The following is an 18,203-nucleotide window of genomic DNA, read 5'->3' as shown; positions in this document are numbered from 1 at the left end:
CTGAAGCAACATGACAATTTAAGAAAAGAAAATGGGTATCCTGGAAGATTGGCAGGATCACGTTCAATATCTCAGGGGTTATACAGATCAAACTGGTCTCAACTAACAAGCGTGTGGCTCTGTGCCCTCAACCAGACCAACCTGGTCAAAGTCCATGTCAGAGGGATTTTATTTGCTAAATGCTTAGAATAATCTTCATAGTAACTCAAAGATGGTCCTGAGGCCTGAGCAAGCAATGAGTCACTGGAAAAGGCGTCACTGCTCAGCTTTCAATAGACACAGTAAAAGCAGGGAAACAATAATGTTTAATTGTTCTTGCATCATAACATGAACCCAATGTTGTCTTTTACACATGCTTAATTGAGTTAATTCTTCATCTCCTTCCAATAGCATACTAGGCATATCTTGTGAAACTTCTTCTCCAAGAGCTCCTCAGTAAACCAAAGATCCTAGGGTTGATGTATGAATTTGTCAATCCCTGCTGAGTGATAGACATTATCTGGTGTTGGCTAAATATGAACTTAGTAAGCTATATGATACTAAATGTTTATTATACCAGATAATAATAATAATTGAAAAGAAGTCTAGTAAGCTATTGGTTTTAGTTTAAATAAGTTCATATGATATTGCCTATTTCATTTATTATAGACATAGGAAGATTTGGTATATTCTGGTAACTCTAATTATCCATGGATTGGTTATCTGGGATAGATCTTGATATATTCAATAAAGTTTTACATATATATACAGTTTGGGTCTTTTTTTTAAACATACTTTACATTGTATACAGTAGTTCCTATCTCTCATGAACAAATCATGTGGTTTTCTCTTCTCTTACCCTTTTCTTGAAAGTGAGATTCCCACAGTTCTCATAGAACCTGGTTCTATATTCTCATTTTATTTCTTTGTTCTCAAAAATGTGACTATTATGAAAATGGGGAAGGTTCCGGACAGTTTTCCAGCTGATAGGTACATGCTTATTTCCTATTCTGTTGTGCTACACGAGCAACTATGGGTAAGCATGGGGACAAATAATGCATGCATGACAAGTTCATAGCTACAATGTTTCTGTAAGGATATCTTTAAGACATTTGGATGTCATCATATGTTATGGCTACTAGGTTTTTTTTAGAATTCCCCCTTACCCTTTAGTTTCAATATGGGCAACATTATGGTTTTTCTTTAACAAGGGAAAAATCTATCTGTTCTAGTTACAGCTTGCTTTTCTTCAAATGTTTGGTACAGTGATTCTAATCAGTGCTAGTTGGATATAATATAATGTTTGATATTCTCTATATCTTACTGCACATTACTGCCTTATTCCTATTTTTCAAACTATTGTGTCCTGTTTCCTTTCTAGGCATACTTATTTAATATTCATGACTGCTCAACCCAGCAGTCTTTCAATCTCTCTTTTTTTCCTGTCAACAGCATTCAGCCCAACAATGTGAACTTTTTGTTCATTTAAACAATTACCCATTTGAAGGCTCTGAAAAAGAAAATAACAGTATCAGAGTCCTTTAAAACAACCACTCTGCTGTTTGATTGAAGAATGTATGATCACACTCATGATCCTTCCATATACAATATACTATAGGTTCACTAATTTAATACTAGACATGGAGAAAATACAGGTAAGGATTAAAGTCACAATAAGACGAAGGAGAGGAAAACCAGGCTACATCTGTTTTGGTATTGACATGCCGGGACTTTGCTCAAACAAAAGATGGAGGAATTGTGGGACTGCAGTATGACAGAGACCAATTGCTATTTGCTACAATGGAGACCCATTAAACAATCTGTGCTTTTTGGATTTGAATAAGCACGTCATCTATTGATCAGAAGCCAGCAAGAATTAATTACTATTAAAGCAGAAATAAGTTCATATCATAGGAAAGCAACCTATCAATCTTTTGCTGGCTTATGACCTTTTCCTCTTTTTCCAGGGTCCAGGGTCTTGCCTGCATAGGGGTCCGGTAGGTTGATCTTGTGCCTACGGTCATCTCATTCCCTGAATTGTGGTTCTTGTAGGCAGAGCCTTCTGCCTGCCCGAATATAAGATCCTGGGGAGAGCTCTTGCTGGTGGCCTGAAGAAAATAGCCTCATTTTAAACAAGCAATCCAGTTTTTAATGGCTTCTCTAAACTGAACAGGGCACTGAAAGAAAGTCAGTAGATGTAAAAATACGAATAAATGCTTATAAAATCTTATGCCAGCAGTGAATTTATGAATATTTGGATTATATTAGAGGCCTTTATTCTCTTCTTTTATGTACAATATATTGATTTGAATTAGCTCTTCAAATTGCCATAGCTGTCAGTGTTTGTCATAGTAAACGTGCTATCTAATGTACATTTATAATGTTTTAAAGAAAAGCAAATAAAATAACATAAAAATAAAATGAATGAGAAATATCCTTTTTAAAAGAAAACTATTTTCTGTAGCGTTTCAAATGTGAAATAATTTCCAAACATCCTATTTTACAATTTTTTAACCAAAACCCAAAATGGCTTAAAGCTTTTCTATAAAAAATATTCTTTCAGCTATTTGTGAAGTCATTGTCTTTCTTTGCTATGCATGTTTTCAAGATTTCAAATATATTTTATCAATAGTTTTATCATTGGAGTCATCCTAAAATGATGTGTTTTGCCTTAGAATCTTGCACATAGTATTTTAGAAAACTGCCTGGCGTTGTGCACCAGCACATTGTTAAAGTATTTCAAGACCCCTACATTTTTTATGGAGCGGGTGGAGGAGTCTGGAGGGTGGGAAGATTTAAATATTGAGTATTAAGGCATTAAGGAATGTAAGATCCATGAATCAAGGCAAGCTGGACGTGGTCAAACAAGAGATGACAAGACTGAACATCGACATCTTAGGTATCAGCGAACTAAAATGGACAGGAATGGGTGAATTTAATTCAGATGACCATCAGGTATACTACTGCGGGCAAGAATCCCTCAGAAGAAGTGGAGTAGCCTTCATAGTCAATAAAAAAGTAGGAAAAGCAATACTGGGATACAATCCTCAAAATGACAGAATGATCTCAGTTCGAATCCAAGGCAAACCATTCAATATCACAGTAGTCCAAGTCTATGCCCCAACCACCGGTGCTGAAGAGGATGAAATTGACCGGTTCTATGAAGCCCTACAGCACCTTATAGAACTAACACCAAAAAATGATGTCCTTATCATCATGGGGGATTGGAATGCTAAAGTAGGAAGCCAAAAGATAACCGGAATAACAGGCAAGTTTGGCCTTGGAGTACCAAATGAAGCAGGGCACAGGCTGATAGAATTTTGTCAAGAGAATACGATGGTCATAGCAAACACTCTTTTCCAACAACCCAAGAGACGGCTCTACACATGGACATCACCAGACGGTCAACACAGAAATCAGATTGACTATATGCTCTGCAGCCAAAGATGGAGAAGCTCTATACAGTCAGTAAAAACAAGACCAGGAGCTGACTGTGGCTCAGACCATGAGCTTCTTGTTGCAAAGTTTAGGCTTAAACTGAAGAAAGTAGGGAAAAGCACCAGGCCAGTCAGGTATGAATTAAATCATATCCCCGTTGAATATACAGTAGAGGTGACAAATAGATTTAAGGAATTAGATCTGATAGACAGGGTGCCTGAAGAACTATGGACAGAGGTTCGCAACATTGTACAAGAGGTAGCAACCAAAACCATCCCAAAGAAAAAGAAATGCAAGAAAGCAAAATGGCTGTCTGAGGAAGCTTTGCAAATAGCTGAGGAAAGGAGGGAAGCAAAAGGCAAGGGAGAAAAAGAAAGATACGCCCAATTGAATGCAGAATTCCAGAGAATAACTAGAAGAGATAAGAATGCCTTCTTAAATGAACAGTGCAAAGAAATAGAAGAAAACAATAGAATAGGGAGGACCAGAGATCTTTTCAAGAAAATTGGTGAGATGAAGGGAACGTTTAATGCAAAAATGGGCATGATAAAGGACCAAAATGGCAGGGACCTAACAGAGGCAGAAGAGATTAAGAAGAGATGGCAAAATTACACAGAAGAACTATACAAGAATGAGCTTAACGTCCCTGATAATCACAATGAGGTGGTCACTGACCTCGAGCCAGACATCCTAGAATGTGAAGTGAAGTGGGCCTTAGAAAAGCTGAGCAACAACAAAGCTAGTGGAGGTGACAGTATTCCAGCTGAGCTATTCAAAATCTTAAAAGACGATGCAGTAAAAGTGCTACACTCAATTTGCCAGCAAATTTGGAAAACTCAACAGTGGCCACAGGATTGGAAAAGATCAGTTTACATTCCAATTCCAAAGAAAGGCAGTGCCAAAGAATGTTCAAACTATCGCACCATTGCACTCATTTCTCATGCTAGTAAAGTTATGCTTAAAATCCTACAAGCTAGACTCCAGCAGTATGTGGATCGAGAACTACCAGAAGTACAGGCAGGATTTCGAAGAGGCAGAGGAACTAGAGATCAAATAGCCAACATACGCTGGATCATGGAGAAAGCTAGAGAGTTCCAGAAAAACATCTACTTCTGCTTCATTGACTATGCTAAAGCCTTTGATTGTGTGGATCATAACAAACTGTGGCAAGTTCTTAAAGAGATGGGAGTACCAGAACATCTTATTTGTCTCTTGAGAAACCTATATGCGGGCCAAGAAGCAACAGTGAGAACTGGACACGGAACCACTGATTGGTTCCAAATTGGGAAAGGTGTCCGGCAAGGCTGTATACTGTCGCCTTGCCTATTTAACTTATATGCAGAGCACATCATGAGAAAGGCAGGGCTAGAGGAGTCAAAAGTTGGAATTAAGATTGCTGGAAGAAATATCAACAACCTAAGATATGCAGATGATACCACTCTAATGGCAGAAAGTGAAGAGGAACTGAAGAGTCTCTTGTTGCGAGTGAAGAAGGAGAGTGCAAAAGTTGGGTTGAAACTAAACATTAAGAAAACCAAGATCATGGCATCTGGCCCTCTCAATTCCTGGCAAATAGATGGGGAAGAAATGGAGGTAGTGACAGATTTTATTTTCCTGGGCTCCAAGATCACTGCAGATGGGGACTGTAGTCAAGAAATTAAAAGACGCTTGCTCCTCGGGAGGAAAGCCATGGCAAATCTAGACAGCACACTAAAAAGCAGAGACATCACCCTGTCAACAAAAGTGCATATAGTCAAGGCTATGGTCTTCCCAGTTGCAATGTATGGCAGTGAAAGTTGGACCATAAGAAAGGCTGAGCGCAAAAGAATTGAGGCCTTTGAACTCTGGTGCTGGAGAAGACTCCTGCGAGTCCCTTGGACTGCAAGGCGATCAAACCGGTCAGTCCTAGAGGAGATCAACCCTGACTGCTCTTTAGAAGGCCAGATCCTGAAGCTAAAACTCAAATACTTTGGCCACCTAATGAGGAGGAAGGACTCACTGGAGAAGAGCCTAATGCTGGGAAAGATTGAGGGCAATAGAAGAAGGGGACGACAGAGAATGAGGTGGCTGGATGGAGTCACTGAAGCAGTAGGCGTGAGCTTAAATGGACTCCAGAAGATGGTAGAGGACAGGAAAGCCTGGAGGAACATTGTCCATAGGGTCGCGATGGGTCGGACACGACTTCGCAACTAACAACAACAAATTAAGGCATATTTAGATACATTTCTGGAGTATATCTTCTTAATCATAAATTGAAAATAGATACAAAATATAATTAGCATAAATAATAAGAAATTGCATGCTAAACATTATAGCTTTCAGTAAAAAAAATTGCGCAGTTTTTATTTCGTTTAAATTATTTGCAGAGGGATTGTTGTTGATGCTATTATTGTATTCTACAAGGTTTAATAGGCATTGTATAGAATGAGTTTTATTCATTAAAATATTATTTGAATTTGAACCCAATGATAACTAACAACATTTTTCTTAATTTGTTAATTCTCTTAATTTTTTTTTTTAGTAAAAATGGATAATTGGGAACTTTCTATAGTTTTATGCAAGGTGAATTAAGATATATTCCTCACAGACATATTATAAATAACTGTATGATAGAAACTCAATGTGTAAAATACATTTTACTAGTGCAATTTGGTTATTCATCTCAACATGTTTTCTCCTAATAAATATACTGTACTATATTACATTCAAATTAGGAATTATCCCTGGTTACTGTTAATGCTTGGGTATAGTTTGTTTAAAAATGGATGCCTAAAGGAATGTATATTGAATTACACTGTGTGTCTTGATACAGATGACAATGATCAAAGGAATAATAACTATGCAGATCACTTCCAGCAATGTTTTCTCCTTACTGTGAGTTCCATATCTTCTTCTTCTTTTTCTTTTACTGTTTTTTCTGGTTCTTCGGGCTCTTTTTCTTGCAGATGGATCTCTTGAGCCTGAGACATGTAAGGCATATCATCTTTGTTTTTGAACTCCAAGCTGAGAATTGAAGGAGGAAGTAGAATTCCTAGAATTACCTAAATCAATAATAATGAGAACAACAATCATCACAATTAACAGGTTATGGTTATTGTCAGTTGCTCTGTTTATTATTATTACACATGCACTTTATGCATCTAGGAATGAGACATTTGGGCATATAAGTTTCAAAATAATGTAACTATTTTGTAGGCAATGGCAAGAATGAAATCAATAATAGACCACTTAGTACTCTATAAAGTCCTGGTCCTTAAAGCTTTAAAATGAATTGGCCACCCACCCTTTTGAAGTGCAAAGACATATGGCTGTTAATACTTTATCTTATATTTATATGCTGATTTAACATATACACTTTCCCATACGTTTCACACTTAAAACAATCCTGACCTTTAGACTTGAGTTTTTGCGCATCCGAAGCCTCCCCATCCACATATCTGTGAGTAGCATTTGGCTACATGTGTGTGCAATGAAATCTCGATGCTTGGCTGCCACTGCAAGTTGCAGGCATGTGGCATTGCTCCAGTTTTTCAACTCATATGTCAGGAGTTTCATAGCCAGCTGCTCATCCTGCTTGTAGGATTGGTCCAGCAGCTCCACTGCCAGCTGGCCAAAATCTCTGCAAAAAAAGGCATTTTTGTTAGCTTGTGAATCGGTTACTGTTTGTGGCATCTAAACAATTGTTAAGGGCTACTTCTGCAGGAATTGCATCACAGCCTGGTATGTTTGGCTAAAATCCTGAGAGCACTTGCAGATACTATGCTTCAGATTAGTCCCTTCATTAAATCTCTTAATTTCAATTTTGCTAGGAAGCCTTAGCTTCCACTTCCTGCTATCCTCTCCTTGTTGCTAATCTGATTGTTCTGATCTCATTTGTATTAGAACTCGGTGAAAGAATCACATTTTCAATAATAAAACTATAGTGTAATTTAACCAACGTTTATGACTATAGGAAGTCTGGATTGACCATAGACTTTATGACTAGAGGAAAATTGAGAACATATAAAGAACAGTTGCAGAAATTGGGTATGTCTAGTCTACTGAAAAGGATTAAAGAACATATGATAGCAGTGTTCCAGTATTTGAGGAGCTGCCATAAAAATGAGGGGTGCAAACTATTTCCCAAAGCACCAGAATGCAAGACAAGAACCAATGGATGGAAACTAATCAAGGAAAGAAGCAATCTAGAACTAAGGAGAAATTTCCTAAAGGTGAGAACAATCAACCAATGGAATGGCTTGCTTTCAGAAGTTGTGGGTGCCCCATCACTGGAGGCCTTTAAGAAGAGAGTGGGCAGCCGTTTGTCGGAAATGGTATAGACTACTGCTTGAGCAGGAGGGGGTTGGACTAGATGACCTCCCAGGTCCCTTCCAACTCTGCTATTCTATATTATTCTATGAATTAAGTCTTAGCATCTTCTTTTTCTATTCAGTTCCTGTCTGATGCTCTGGTAATTGTGGACATAATGAGGGACTGGATCTGGCTAAACAGACTGAGTTTCATATGAAACAAGATTCCAATAATGATAAAATATGCTTGCCTTGGCACATTTTATTACTCAGATATGTGCATTTCTGTATTAAGAATACTCATAAAGGCATTTAGCATGCTATGGTTTATCAGGCCATAAATGTCACTTATATCTTTATAATATGAAGGTGAAACTACTGCAGTATGCTTTCTATAGGATAGCTCTTTAAAGGACTAACATGTAACAGAAACTTCCTGATAGGGCTACTTGGGCTTTAGATTAGAGTTCCAGCATCTGCATTATGTAAAGTACTATTTTTGACGGATAAAACCCTGGCTTTTTACGGACAACTGGATTGATTTCCCATGTTTCTAACAACAATCTTTATTATGACTGTTTTCCCTTTTGCATGGTTAACCATCAAATCTAACACTGAAGTCTTATAAGCCAGTATTCTCAATAGCTGTTTGAAATGGTTTGGCTTAGAAGTGTTGTTCTGTTCTACAAGGCCAGCCCACTGAGCCCCTTGGCTTCAAGTGAAATGTTTATTTCTCTTTCACTCATCTGTGAGAGTGTTTGCAAACATCCCAAGAGGGACCCTTCATGCCAACACTGTTTACACAGCCTGGTTTTTCTCCTAGGATTTGGAAAGCATTATGAGACTTCTAGCTTAATCAGCTCAGTAATAAAAAGAAGTGGTGCTATTCTATCTAGATTCTGTGTCATACAAAATGAAAGACATCAATGTAACATTCATGAATAGCTCAACCTGGAGTTGTGATTAAGTTCCTGAGATATGTCATCCACCATATCATTTTCAGATGCTTCGTGGGCCATTGCTTTGCAAAGTTTACAGGCTACCAGAGCCTTAGCCATGGCTTCCTCTCCATGTTGCCAGAAGAAAAGAGCCATCTTCTGGCGCTTCATCAGTACAGCCCATACCATCAGTTCATGAAAGGGGAAAGGGAAATGGTTAATCTCAGGGTCATCTAGGTCTATGTCCACTTCTTCTTCTCGTTTCTTGGTAGTCTTTCTTCCCCTCCGTATTGGAACATCATCCTGATGAGCACAGAAAAATGTTGTTAGGCTAAAGGTACCTTTAGCAATATAGTGCCATTCTTAAAAAGACATTAAACGAGTACCTTTTCTACAGTTGCACAGCAGCTTACCTGGATCTAATTACTCAGAACGATTTCTGGCTCTCTCCCTCCCTCTTTCTTTGAATGATAATGTCTAGTAGCTTTCAAAACTGTATAAATTACCTTTAATTTATTTAGCAGCAATAATTTAGAGATATGCTTAACAATCAGCAATTAAGCACTCCAAAAATACTTGTCTAGTATGCCCAGTGCTAATTTATTACTCCCGGGAAAATCAGTTTAAGCATCCTGGTGCATTCTCATCCAAATATAGAAATTTTAATAATATTGATTTGACAATTAGTTTTCTGATAATTTTAGAAGAGGGTTTTCTCCCCCAAGAAAGCTTATAATAACATAATTTTCTACACTGACTCTTACCTAATACTTCTAACGTTGTGGTTGTTTCCAAATAGAGATATTTTAGTGCATTATTCAGTAAAACAATGAAATCTTATTAGAAGTCTTTAAATAAACTTTCTTCCCTCTTTCCTATAGTTATACATATGAATATGGACAGTGTCATAGATGAAAATTGACTTTCTTTACAAACTATTTTGTAAGCATGCATTATTTTGCTTCCAGGATTTAAAGATAAACTTTAGGTATGCCTAATGCTCTAGGCTTGTCCAATGGGATATTTGATTTCCCTCCCTCCTTCCCTCCCTCCCTCCCTTCCTTCCTTCCTTCCTTCTTTCCTTCCTTCCTTCCTTCTCTTCTTTCTCTTTCTGCTTCCCTCATCTATGGTAGGAAAAGTAGCTCCATTTGAAATCTTAAATTGTAAGTGTCCTTGAGTACATAGAAGTAGTTACTGTTTTTTTAATCATGTAAATCATGTTGAATCACAGTCCTGAATATATTTTGTTCTATAGTAAAGGTTTATAAAAAACTGTTATTAAAATGGGTGATTTACAACTTACCTCCATTCCCAGAAGTTTTAGGGCCTTGGGCTGTAGGTAAAAAAAGAAAAGAATAATTCTATTTATAATTTTTCAAAAAGCACAGGGACTAAATAAAACCTATCCTGCTCATTCATCATTTTTTGGGATTCAGCATACATACTTTGCAAGTGTCTTGATGTTATTAGTGCAATCACTTTCTACTATTTAACTTTTTTTGGATATCCCTATTGTTTGAGAAAAAAATCTGTATTATTGCACAAAGATTCCAAAGTTAATTAAAGAAAAGTAAACTTGCCTTTAATAATGTGGACTCTTATGTTTTTTTTCTGGCACCCAGCTTTATTCCAGCATTTTAAACTTCTGGGCAAAAGCTGCAGATGTTGCTCCCTCAACATTCCAGAAAATCCTGAAGGGATATTCTAAGTTTCTTACATGTTAGGAACTGGAAAAATGTCAGCAACATCCTTTTCCACTTTGTATCAGGCAGAGCAATATCTTGCATCTAATGCTTAACTGCTTGCATCTTTTCAGCATTCTGAAGCTATAATTAGAGTTTGTTGGATGCACCTGTAACTGAAAAGAGGAATTCAGGTACAAGCCCATATGCTGTAGGGCATGGGTTTCAAACACGCCGTGTCAGGTAATGTGTTGCGACGTGTCGTGACTTTTTTTGCATTGCCACAGCTGGGGTGGGCATGGCTTCTGCATGATGCAACCGGCCAGTGGGCCAGCAGTTTGACACCCCTGCTGTAGGGGTTGGGATGACATCTCCTCCAGTATTTGTAAGGTGCCATACTCAGTGGTGGGATTCAAATATGTGAACAACCGATTCTCTGTGTGGATGCCGTTTCCAGAAGTCCATTCTGGGCCTGGGCAACAAAAAATTAGCTACCAGTTCTGCCAAAGTGGTGTGAACTGGCTGAATCCCACCGCTGGCCATACTGTTATGTGTTTCAATTACTTTAATTTTAAAAAGAGGTGATTGGACACATTTTAGAGTAGAAAATGATTTCTTCCAAGTGTAATTTTATTTTCTTATGTATTTATAAAATAGTTATATTTGGGGCTAGGGCCAGAATTCAGTAGTTCATAATTATTTATTGTGAGAAAATGAAAGGAAAGAAGAATAATTGATATCCCACTGTTATTATCCAAGAAAAAACAGGTTTAAGGATGGAGTGGGAAAGATGGCAGAAATCTGGGACTAATTAGAGTAAGAGCTATATTAATCCTTTGAGGCAGTCCAGGGCAGGAAACAGACGCCATAGGAACTACTGTAATTCTGTTTTATTATTATAGGATATAAAGCAGAATCTTGAAAGCCTAACAAATTTTCCCTTTCCTTCTCTCATATACCCAAGAAACTCAAGGCGGACTATCCTTGATTTTATATCTCACTTCCTCCTCCCATTCCTGGAAATTTATTTGTGCTATGCCTAAGGTGATGTTTTCACAGAGATTGGTGTATATTGTCTTCAAGGTTATTTTTGCACTCCTCTAAGACTGTTTTATAAGGGACGCGGTGGTTCAGTGGGTTAGGACGCTGAGCTTGTTGATCAGAAGATCGGCAGTTTGGTGGGTCGAATCCTGAGTGCCGCGTAGCAGAGTGAGCGCCTGTTACTCGTCCCAGCTTCTGCCAACCTAGCAGTTCGAAAGCATGAAAAATGCAAGTAGAAAAATAGGGACCACTATGGTGGGAAGGTAACAGCATTCTGTGCACCTTTGGCGTCTAGTCATGCCGGCCACATGACCATGGAGACGTCCTCGGACAAACACTGGCTCTTTGGCTTTGAAACGGAGATGAGCACCGGCCCCTAGAGTTGGAAACGATTAGCATGCATGTGCAGGGGAACCTTTACCTTTACCTTTTAAGGCTATTTTAGAGTAAAGAAAGCAGGGACAAAGAACAATCTGAGGGGTTTCTTAACATGAGAGATGGAGGAGGGAGAAACTGAAGTTGAATATCAGATCAACCTACTTCACAGGGTTATTTTTATGGAGAAAAATACATGAAGGAGTGATATGTATACCTGAGTTCCTGAGTGAAAGGAGGGACCTCAATAAATCCAACAAACAAATAAAAGAGAGGACAGGAAAAAATGTATTTTTGTTACAGGCTGTATTTTTGGTATGTACTGTGGGTTGAGAATGAAACAGGGTGTATAACAGAAGTAAATAATTTAATTGTATGTTAGAGCAGGGAGGTGGAAGATGATTTTAGAATCTAAAGATTTAGAAAAGGAATGAGCTTTGAGTAAGTGTATTAAAAGGAAGGAATTTGTTCATGGAATGAGCTCAGAACACACCCTTTTCTTGTACTACTGAAGTGCCCAGAAGCATTATATGGCAGTGCCCATAGCAGGTTTTCAACATTCAAGATGTATCCAAAAGCCAAGTAAGGTCATCTAACCAAGTTACCTTTGACTTGATCACCTATTAACCCACCCCCTTAAATTTGCTTTTTACGAAACAGTTTTAAAAATAGAAACTCAATAACAATCCTTACTCTTTTGGGGCCAAATAAGTTGTGATAGAGTGTTCGGAAGCGTTTTCGAGTATAATTACAGCGATAAGCTCCTCCCATCAGGTACTCAATCACCAGGCCAATGTCAATTAGACTTATCCTATAATCTGGTGGTAGATTTCCCTATTTTTTTTTCCAATAGAATAAAAGACACACAAAACAAGGGGAGGGAAAAGATACGACTGATTATTAAGTCTATTGTACATATTTTTCTATAACTATGAGAGTTTTAAATAAAACATAAGAAAACATTATTATGCTTATTAATTAATTCACCTTAAAATAGATCCAACCGAAACCTGGATATTCGCGCTTGGAAAAAAGACATAAATTAAGTAAGAAAATGTATTAAAAGATAGCAGTAAAAGAAGATAATAAGTTTCAGAACACAGGATTTAGGCTACTCTGAGAAGAAAAAAAGGATACACTACTGCAGAACAAAGAAAGCATGAAGGCAAAGCATTTTACAGAAAGTCTACATATTTGCTGGAACCTGGTGGTATCCCAAATAAACCATTATAAGTCTTATTTCCTGAGGAATATGTGTGTGCTCTGGCAAACCTCTTGGGGTTGTGTGACTTCCTGCTTCTATCATGCTTTTAAGAATTGTTTTTTTCCATACTTAGTCCTGGAACAGGAAGGCAACTTTAGCACAAACAGATGCTGAATGCTTTAATTGTTAAGTTTTGCTCTTTTACTGAATAGTATATTTAGCAGATTAAGGTTCCAGAAGCCTCCTTCTTGTGGTTCTCTAATTAAAACTGTCTTCATACATAATTAAAAAGTGAAAAATTCTTATATCTTTCTAAAGATGCTACCTCTATGCAGGAATTAAAATTCTTTCACTGAAACTTTTGGTTACTGATTTTTTTTTTGCTATGTGGTCATGCATCTTCCAAAAAGGAAATATATTTGGAAGCTGTCCTGACAATGAAATAATATTTGATATCTAAGATAAGTGTGTGAAGAGGAATTTATTTTCACTTTTTACAGACAAATCTATATGACAGCGAATTTCTCCTCAATTTTTTGTTGGAGATTCCGTGTTCTCATTTAAATAAAAGTTGATTTAAGTTATATCTAATTATTTTCACACACCATTTATTGTTAAGTGCCAAAATTAATCTGTTACCTTATCACTTAGAACTGAGTGGGCCAAATAATGAATTTACCTCATAAGCCATTTCTCAGATCTCGCTCCACTGACTTTCAATTCTCCTAATATCAAAAAGGACATTTTTCTGTGTTATTACTGTAATGCAAAAACAGTTTACAACCCTCCCCCAATGTATAGAAAGCATAGGCCCATTGCTGTATATACAAAATCTTGCATCTGCTTAATTGTCCTCTCTAAATACTATGGTTGATGTAGCTCGCACTTTATATTCTTAGTAAATATACACAAAATGCTATTTTGAGATTACTATTGCAATTGTGACTATATTACCTGTCAAGGATTTAAATGCTGAGCTAATACTAATCTTAGAGAACTTTCAGGACTGTATCACACATTAAATTTTATATCAGTTCCCTAGTAGTTCTAAAGAAGTGTGAATGGATCAGATTTATATCAGATTTATATCATCTAGCATATTAACAATTAAAATAACATGAACATAAAACAAAGTTCTTGATTCCAAATATTTTAAATGATTACACAATCTATTTTACTCTACTCAGGTATCAATCTACTAGTATAAAGTACAAACTGAAAATTGTTCTTCTGATTTGTTCTAGGTTAAAAGATATCCAAACCAATTTGAATAATGCCTGAATACCCAATAAAAGTGAAATAATTATATGATATCATATAAGTCTTATGTCTCAGATTGTAAAGTTTAGTAGTAGTTTTGTTTCTTCTAAAAAAGTAAGAATAATTCCTTCTTCTAAACCCTTTTAAAGTATAGCCTGATTATGTTGATTCTAGTAACATTTTATTATTTAAGAACTTTATTGCTTTGTTTGAAAAGCAATTTCCACTCAAACTGCTCTCTCTAAATTAACATGCTTAGGATTAAAGAATAAATTGTTAGAAATTCAGAAAGAGACACCTTTTCTTCAGATGCTTAATTTTGAACATAATCATAATGCATAGATATAGCCTACTGATCATGAATTAATCAGAAAGGTATCTTAGTAAATATATATCTAGTGAGAGGGGGAAAAGGGTAGAAATGTTTACTATATGAACATTAGAGGGCATACTTTAGCCATCAAAGCTTCCAACATGTTTTCCTTTTGTTATTTGAGTAATCATTAAACATCCAATTTGGCAAAAAAGTAGTTATTTCTGCCCTTGATATTCAAATATAGGAGAAATGGTTTTTATTAACTAAACAAAAGAAGTCAAAAGGATACATTGTTATTCTTTTCCATAATCTCATTAGAGCAAGCCTCATTTACAAGTGGAATTAAGAGTTATCCATGATATTTCATTTTTATCATTTTTAAAGTCTTTAATATAAGGAAAAGTGTAAAAATTTGCCATTTTGCTAACTTTCCTTGCATGCAAGCAAAATTATTTTTATGGTTACTTGAATGGTGTTCTCTCTGCACCCTTTACAATTAGAAAGAAATGATTTTCCTTAACATAATTGGGACAAAGGCTATCTCCAATATTAGATTATTCTCACACTGCACTTTTATAGTATTGAAAAAAACCTATATTTTGTTACTTAAAATATATAATTGCTACATACCCACAAAAGGTTTTTTTGGAATTTTTCATATGCAAGTTGAAATGTGCTTATATTAACTTTATATTTAGTTGTTTAATTTTCAGTTATCATAAGGTATCAGGAATGTACATACTAAAATTATTTTTCAATTTTAATATTAAACTGCTCTTCAGCAGAATAAAGTGAATATAATTTATTTCTCTGGGTAATACTTACAAAGTGCTTCATTTTAATAAATATTTATTTGATCTTAAAGGGTTATAATAAAACTAATGTTAAGCTACTGGAATTAAAAATTCAGCAGAATGAGATAAGTTGCTTTAGACCAGTGTTTTTCAACCTTTTTTGGGCAAAGGCACACTTGTTTCATGAAAAAAATCACGAGGCACTCCACCATTAGAAAATGTTAAAAAATTTAACTCTGTGCCTATATTGACTATATATAAAGTAATTCTCTTGAATAGGAATCAAATAAACACAAAGAAAGTATTTTATAATTACTTTTCAATTTTTCCCACGGCACACCAGGCAACATCTCGCGGCACACTAGTGTGCCGCGGAACAGTGGTTGAAAAACACTGCTTTAGACAGTCATCTGTCTTTCATGGGCAGCGAAATATTAGGCTGTCAACATAATGATATGTTGCATTAAGAGGTTATTTTCTAGAATGCCATTTCATTTAAATTAATGTCAGATTTGTTGATAGATTCATAAACTGACTGAAAAGAAAGAAATGTTATTTCTCAGGTATAGGTCTGCAGGAACCATCTAATATCTTGTAGCATAACATTTTACTTCTTCATTATTTATGAAGTGAGGAAAAAATTGCTGTCTAATGCAACAGATTTCAAGTGACATTTCCAAAACAGCTAATGGCACAAAAATGACTATATTTATACTGCTTCTTGTTACTAACAAAAAAAGAACTGGGAAGCAGAAAGCTTAAATTAAACCCTGATTTTGAATTAGGCAGTACCGTATTGCATATTCATGAGATTTTTTGTTGTTGTAAACAGCTTTTTTTGTTGTCCCAATAGACATTTAGCTCTGTTATTGAAAAATTGTTACACATTTTGGCCTGGTTCTCCAAAGTTAGTATTTCATAAATGAAGTAACAAATGTAAAATAAGTTCTCAAAAGTTTTTCCCCTGCTTCCAGGTGTAATCAAACATTTCATTTTTTTCCTCAAATTTCTGAGTTAGTTATGATTTAAAATTCTTTAAAAACTTGTTGGAAACTCTGAGTCTGTGGTCTTTCTTTCTTTCTTTCTTTCTTTCTTTCTTTCTTTCTTTCTTTCTTTCTTTCTTTCTTTCTTTCTTTCTTTCTTTCTTTCTTTCTTTCTTTCTTTCTTTTCCTTCCTTCCTTCCTTCCTTCCTTCCTTTTCTTTCTTTTTTTCAAAAGTTGAAAGGGCAACCCATTTTAAATCTGTATCTCCTCATTCTCTTGCACATTTATGTTTTAAGGCAAAAGTGCCTTAAAACTGAAATCTACAAATATTTAAAATTATAGCTGATGGTCTTTGGATTTTATGCATGTGTTTCAAGCTCCAGATGATTATAAGACTGTGATCAAGTACATAGGCATGCACTAGGCATTAAATAGTACGTTTTTCTGTTTTAGTACCTCTTTCCCCCTCCTCCCCATTTCTAAATAATTAATTTATAGTTTTTTTCAGCGAAAATAAAATTTGGGGGATGAGGTTTTATGTAGCTAGTGTTATGCTCTGGTTCTTGCCACAATTACTGTTATGGGCAGATAGAGATAAGACTTTCTTATATCTCTTTAGGTTGCGGCTTAACATATATCATTGTATCTCCATGCAGGAAATCAGTGGCCAACATACAGGCATGGAGAAGCTGTAAGAATTACAACCAAAATCTGTAGGGCTCATAAGTTCCTTTTCATTCTCTTCTTCACTTTGCTGCTAATCATCACAGATCCTATTATGTGACTGAATAGAATCCAAGACACATTGATAAAAATTATTTTTAGAAAAAGCACAATCTGTTTCCACCAGTTCCTTTAAGGTAGCTTCAGTCACACAATGTTTTCTCTAAACTGTTTTCTTTTTTAAACTTTCTACTTCAAAAAGATAAGGGGTTTTATAAAAAATAGCATTTAACGAAACTGAAAATAATGCAATGATTCAAGATCCAGCATAACAATAATATATATTGCAATGTCCAACACTGACCCACAATATGGAAATCAGCATTCAAAACACTGATGACTATTAAAATACATCTATTGCATAAATCCACATCACATGAAAAACACCTACAGTCCACTAGCAGAAGCAGTATACCTAAAGCATCTAAAATAACCACTAGCAGCCACTAAATAGTTAACTATATTGTACACAAGGCTGAGAATCATTACGAACACACACTGCACAACTGCAATGGCAGAAGGTGGAAAAAAGCTCTTGTTGGTAGCCCATGCAAAACAGAGGCTGTCTCTAACGACAAGAAGCAGCTATATATTACCTTCACGCTACTCTCCACCTTTGGATGCTTACCTTTTTGACATCTCTGACAAGATGATACAAAGTGTTGGATGGCCCATGTCTCTGAAAAAGATCACAACAAACAGCTTAATGGTTCTGATGCATCTGAAGAAGCTATTTGGATTAAAGGACAGGTATATCAGAGAGTCCAACTAAAAAGCTCATAAAACCCAAATTACTGAATGTGACAATTGTATAGTTTCATAATAGGTAACAAAACACTTGAATCAAAAGAATATTTATAGCTTAGGATTGAGTTTTGTTGTTTTCTTGCAAATATTTCATTACCCAACTAGGTAACAAAATCAGAGATCAAACCCCATTCTCTTTTATCACAATAATGTTACTAGTTATCCTAAGCTACAGATATTTTTCTTTTGATTCAAGTGTTCTCCTTCCGTATGAAAAGATTTATTTGCAGTATACTATTCTCCATGTTTGTGTTTAGAATTGGTGGAGATAGAAGTAGACTTAACCCAACGTTAATGTGGAACAAAAGGGACTAAGCTGTAGTTCTTCAAACATTTACTATTGGGTGAAAAGTTTGAGTCGGGCACAAGAGCCT

Source organism: Vipera berus (genome assembly GCF_964194415.1).
Source record: "Vipera berus genome assembly, chromosome: 2".
Lineage (NCBI taxonomy): Eukaryota > Metazoa > Chordata > Lepidosauria > Squamata > Viperidae > Vipera > Vipera berus.
Note: the sequence above shows the minus strand (reverse complement) of the source record.